The sequence below is a fragment of the Bos taurus genome, chromosome 5 (genome assembly GCF_002263795.3).
Source record: "Bos taurus isolate L1 Dominette 01449 registration number 42190680 breed Hereford chromosome 5, ARS-UCD2.0, whole genome shotgun sequence".
NCBI classification, from domain to species: Eukaryota; Metazoa; Chordata; class Mammalia; order Artiodactyla; family Bovidae; genus Bos; species Bos taurus.
This window is the reverse complement of record NC_037332.1, coordinates 26,347,518-26,353,956: the sequence shown is the minus strand read 5'-3', so window position 1 is coordinate 26,353,956 and position 6,439 is coordinate 26,347,518.

Below are 6,439 nucleotides of genomic sequence, written 5' to 3'. Positions count from 1 at the left end.
AGAGATCCCCTCGCCACTCTGCCCTTCACGCCAAATCCTCACCCTCCCTGGGACGCAGATCATGGGGTGAGAGGCCAAACGCAGACAATGATGTGCCTCAGCTTTCTCCAGCCTGCTCTCCCTGCCCCTGACTGATGGAAGCTGGGGGTCTTGTCCAAATGGTGCTTGGAGATCTGCACAGACCTGGGTTGAGAAAGGCGGAATACCCCTTCCTTCCTCTGGCTCTTCACTTCCTGGCCTACACCATTTAGAACTTTCCAGGGTTATCCATATAGAGAGAAAGTCAGAAATTCCTGGCTGAGTGCCCTGGGCTAGAGACATCAGAGTAGGAGAGGACAGAAGGAGGAGACCCCAAGTCCCTAGGTTTGGAGACTGAGTTGGGAGGAAATTGGAAACCTGGATCTTTGGCTTCTGTCTTTGCTACTCCCTCTTTAGGGTTAAAATCTTCTGTCATTACCCTAATTCCCTTGCTGTTGCTCTCTCCTAATTCCTTAAGTCCTTGATTCTTTCTACCCAGTACTCACAGGTACTCCAAGGAACAAATTCATAACCTCCATGAGAATAGTGGAGCTCAAAATAATCATTGTCAAGATAAGAGCTTGGAGAAAGTTGGTTACAGGTGAAACAGTGTCTACAGGTACTCAAGGATTGTGGGAGTCACCTGTCCTCATCCCTGGCTCCGGACAAGACTCATAACCCAAAGAAACATTCATTCTAGGTTGGACACAACCTTGCCTCCGTACCCTATTGAGCCAAATTGTGTGGTGGCACTTGTGTGAGCATTGGTTGGGATAAAGGCTAGTTTAAGGGTGGTGAGAAAATGGAAGTGTAAGCTCACAAGAAATCAGTGGTGATAATAACAATTAGTGGACCACTTTCCTGTTGGTTCAGTGCTTTCTCATGGATGTCTCACAACAACCTGAAAGGTAGGTTCATAACTGCCATTTTACAGATGAGGAAACCAAGGCTCAGGTGAGTGTGTGTGTGTAATTTAAGATCACTTAGCTAGTAAACTGGGCTGTTTTCATTATCTGATACTGCCTGAGAAGGAGTTCAAGAGCTCTAAAGTGGAAGTCAAGATGACCCATAAACTTCATTTGAGTTTATAAGAAGGTGGGGAAGACTGCTGCTGCTGCTGCTGCTGCTGCTGCGTCGCTTCAGTCGTGTCCGACTCTGTGCGACCCCATTGACGGCAGCCCACCAAGCTTCCCCGTCCCTGGGATTCTCCAGGCAAGAACACTGAAGACTCTCTAGTGAGTGTTAAATATTTTGGGAGAAATCTTAGTAGGAATAGTCATCCCTTGGCCACCAGAGCTGGGGACCTAGTGGTGGTTAGCATTGCTAGGATTAACCCTTCTCTTATTCAGGGAACATTTATTGAGCAGCTAGTATGTGTCATCTTATGACTGACCCCTCCCCTTTCACAGGCCTCCTCCTCCTTTTGAGAGGGGGTATATGATAGGGCTCTGGGGTCCTGGGCAGAGTTAGAGCCCTGGGCAGCTGGGCAGAGATGGAGCAAAGCGGGGTACAGAGGTGAGAGCCCCCCTACAGCCTGCACAGTGCCCAGAGGCAGTTGCAGCAGCAGCCCCAGATTTACAACTGCCCTGGCGCTGATGCCATAAAAGCAAACGATCCTTCTCTGTACTAATTTCTGTGTAATTAGATCTCTCCTGGCATGGAAAGTGGGGAGTGGGGGTGGCCAGGAGGGGAGGGTGCCAAGGACTCTTCACAGAGGTGGAAGGAGGGGTTGTGGGACACGCATGGCTTCGTGTGGCGGAGCTTGGGCACAGGGATCTGCGTGCACTGTGACAAAGATGGAAAAGGAAATCATGCACACATGGAATGCGAGGAGGCAGGAGTCCTGATATGGTAACACCCTTGTGCCCAGGATAGGGACAAAGCTGGTGTCCTGCACAAAGATTCTGAAGCCAGAAGAATAACTCCTGTGTATACATAGGAAGAATTGAAATCCTTGGAGGAGTTGCATATGGATACCCCCACAAGCAGCCAGATAACCAAAATCCCACAGAGAAGCCTGAAGAGTGAAAAAAAAAAAAATGTGTGGCCCCATCACATTTACAAAAGACTATAGGTGGCTTAGATGGTAAAGAAATGCACCTGCAATGCAGGAGCCCCGGGTTCGATCCCTGGGTTGGGAAAAGCCCCTGGAGAAGAGAATAGCAACCCATTCCAATATTCTTGCCTGGAGAATTCCATGGACAGAGGACCCTGGCGGATTACAGTCCATGGGGTCTCAAAGAGTTGGACATGACTGAGCGACTAACACACACATACACATGTATCTGCTCTCATGTTTAACCTGCATGAGAGCAGATACACACTTCTTAAATGCAAAAATGACAGCAGCTACACTAAATAGGAACTCAATAAATGTTTGTTTCCTCCTCTGCCCCCACCTATTGCTTGCCCACCTCTTGGAGGCAGAAAACTAAAAGATGAAAAATGTCTTTTTTTTTTAAAAGCAAAATTTTCTTTAAGATATTTGAAGATAGGAAAAAAAAAAAAAGAATTAGAGGAATGTGGGGATGGTTAAAGAGGGAACAATCCCGGAATCTTGACTTTCCTTGGGAAGAATAGTCTTGAATGGAAAAAGTATATAGTTATTATTACTATCCCCCCATCCCACCCCATGGTGACAAAAAATGGCCTTGGGTATGGCAGTAATGTCATTTGGGACAACACTTATACAGAGCTAAGTATTCATTATTCACGGCAGTGTATTCGTGGAGGCACCTCAAAGGGCCTCTTATCCAGGCTCCCTCTGCAGCCCAGATTTCTTTCACAGTAAGCCTGCCAGGGCATCAGCCAGCTTCTGCTTCAGTATTTCTCCCCAAAAGGAGCTCTTTACTTCATGAGCAGTTTGCCCTCTGTCACTGGACAGCTGTAATGGTTAGATATTTTTCGGTAGAATTGAAATCTGTCCTCTTTTAAATTTCAGAATATACTGTTTCTAACTGCCTGTCATATCTCGAGTTATTCTAATGTTTTAAGACCAGTTCAATCAAAGCATTAATCATCCCCCCACAACAGCAATAACAATTAGATACCCATTGGAAAATCAGGAGATTCTGATCTGCACAGATGACTGTCATGTACTTATCTGAAGCCCTTGTTCTAATGGGTAATTCCTGATTAACCTGAGTAATGAAAATGTATCACAATAAAGAAAGATTTGTCATGCCTTGTTATCACTTCATAAGGCTGTCCTTCTACATACCTGCCATAACATCAGGATATTTCTATCCCAATAAAACATGATCATGATGTGCTTGGCTAATAAAAAGGAAAAAAGCCACGTATTAAAAATATGTTTAAAATGATTTGCGTGAGTGATGTAAATATAAACCACCACCATCATCAGTGTCAACAATATCCTCAGTTCATTTGCCTTTTGCAATCCCTGCCGCATCTTTGGGGTGGGAGGTAAAGGAAAAGGGAGGCAGAAAATTAGCATCTATCTATGGGCTACACTCACAATAACCCTGTGAGATGGGTATTAACATGCCTTTCAAGTGAGGAAATTGGACTCAGAGAAGTTAAGTAACTTGCCTGAGGTCAGATGGCTAGTACAGGGAATCAGGATTTTAACCTAGGTAAGTCTGCTTCCAAAGTCCACACTTTCCCCCCTAAACTCGGACAGGTAAATTTTACTTTGATGCCCGCAGAGCCTCAACGAGTGGGTTCATACATGACGTTAGTGAGGCGTCTGTTGCGCTCAGAGACCTCCCCCTTCGCAGTCTGGACTCCCTGAGGGGCAGCCAGGAGTTCAGAGCCTGAACTTTGTGACTTTTGTGCTCGGTCATATTACTGCCATCACCCAGGGGTGCCCACATACAATCTCAGGTGGGGTACCACAGGCACCGTGACCGCTGTACGGTGACACCCTCACAAAACACAGTGTCGTATTCAACCCACGCTGCGACCCACACAGGCCGGCTGTTCCTTCCCTTCTCCTGAGCAGTGAGGTGCGCAGCCGGCAGGGGTCGCCGGCACACCAGGAATTACCACTCGCTGGGCCCGAACAGAACGGAAAGTTCCTCCTCTGTCTTCTCCTAAAATCTCTCACTAATCCCTCCCCTTTCCTGCTTTCCCTTTCTAGCACCCCTCCCCTTCCCCAGGCCCTGTAGTTTCCTGTTGATAAGCTGGATAGTTGCTCCTTATATAGCACCTAAACTGCCCAATCCCAGCCTAGACTAGGGACCAGGGTTTCAGGCTGTCAGTCCTGCTTTGGGGATGCAGGTAGCAAGTAAGGAGCCTGGATTGCGCAACCTTCGGGTTCGCCCTTGACCAATTAAGAGTCTGCCTCTTCTCAGTGTCTTCCCAGCACCATGTCTTGATCATCCATTTATTGTCCCATTGTTCATGTAACGTATGTCCCAAACATCCCGAGACTCCCAGGGTCCCTTAGCTGCTTCATCTTGGGACAGCCTAAAAATGAAGGAGGCGGCAAATCTCTGGTGGAGTGAGTGACCTGTGACCTGTGGTTTTAGATGAGAAATCACAATTTGGGGAGTACAGGGGAAGGACCCAGGTACCCTGATTCCCAACAGAAAGAGGGGTCAGGCGTCTGCTCCCTGCAGGAAAGCTGTGGTCGCCTTCTGGGAGTGGCATCTCTCTGCTCTTTTCTGCCTCTCCCCTCCCATGCTGTAGCAACAACGCCCCAGCTTTTCCAAGCCCCCTTCTCTCTGCAGCCCCCTCCCCGCAACTCCTGGAGCCCAGTGATTGGCGGCTGCCTGCTGCAGGGCCGGCTGGGTTTATGGCTTTGCGGCAGCTGGGGAGAAAGCGAGGCCAGAGACAGAAAATGGAAACCAACCAAGAAATCGAGAATGATGAAAGAGTAAAAGAGAGGGAGACTGAGAGACAGAAAGACCTTGAGAATATCAGATACGCCAAATCAAAGTAATGAGAGGGACAGACTGAAGCACAGATGGACACAAAGAAAATCATAGAGATGGTGATAAAAGATGAAAAAATGTAAGAGGGATGGGATGAAAAAGAAAACAAGAGCACACAGGAAGACATTTGGATGAGCCCCGAGAGTGGGGATGTTCAGGGCTTCCCAGGGCGACAGGAATTGCTGGTAGTACGTAAGGGACTGTACATCTAGGGTAGACATCTAGGGATTCCTAGAAATTCTGAGACAGAAGAGGCCAGAGGATCTTGCAGTTCTCCCTACACCTGTGCTACCATTTATCTGTTCTAGCCTTTTCCATGGTCACACCCTCCTGGAATTTTAAAGGTTTTTACAAAAAATGTCCTCCTTAAGAATGACCCATGGGACTTCCCTGGTGGTCCAGTGGTTAAGAATCCACCTGCCAATGCAGGGGACGTGGTTTGGATCCCCGATCTGGGACGATCCCACACGCAGCAGAGCAACTAAGCCCATATGCCTCAACTATTGGCCCACATGCCCAGAGCCCGTTCTCCACAGCAAGAGAAGCCCCTGCAGTGAGAAGCCCACACAGCGCAACTAGAGAGCAGCCCCAGTTTGCTGCATCTAGAGAAAGCCCGTATGTAGCAATGAAGGCCCAGCACAGCCAAAAACAAAATAAAAAAAAGAGAGTGACCCAAGATCTAATGTGGAAGGATCTTGCTGCATTTTCCATGAAATGAATGGGAACACGGAGGTCTGGGATTTAGGAGGGATTTCAACATTAGAGCTACACTTTGTTGCACATATATTAACCTATAAGGTTGTTGGCTCTGTATGTACCTTGACTGGCACATACCAATGTTTATCTTATGTGATAGTAATTTCTCTATCCTTTTTGCTATTATATAAGTAGGCTCTTTAACAGCGAGAGCTGTGCCTGCCCTTCTTTGTGGCTCCCACAGTGCCTTGTTCTTGTTTATTGAGTGAACCAGTGAATGGCCCCTGGAGATGTTTAAGCAGAGGTTGGATGACTACCAATAAGGGATGGAGTCTAGGAGATTTCTGCACTGAATGGGAAGCTGGAAATATACCTCTAAGCCCCTTTTTGGTTTTAAGATTCTATTAGTCCATATACATGAAACTGAGTTTGCTGTTTCTTTTCCTAATTCTCCAGATATTCAGGGGTAAGAAGCAAAGTGAGAAACCCCAAGTTACAAAGTAACTGGCTCTGCACAAGGTGTTTTACACAGCTGATCTCATATAATCATCACAGATCCGTTTTGCAGATGAGGGTTCAGAGAGATGAGGTGTTTCACTCCAGGTCACGTGATTAGGAAATACGGCAAACTAAGTCTGCTGCTGCTGCTGCTACTGCTAAGTCGCTTCAGTCGTGTCCGACTCTGTGCGACCCCATAGATGGCAGCCCATCAGGCTCTGCTGTCCCTGGGATTCTCCAGGCAAGAACACTGGAGTGGGTTGCCATTTCCTTCTCCATTGCATGAAAGTGAAAAGTGAAAGTGAAGTCGCTCAGTCACGTCCGACTCG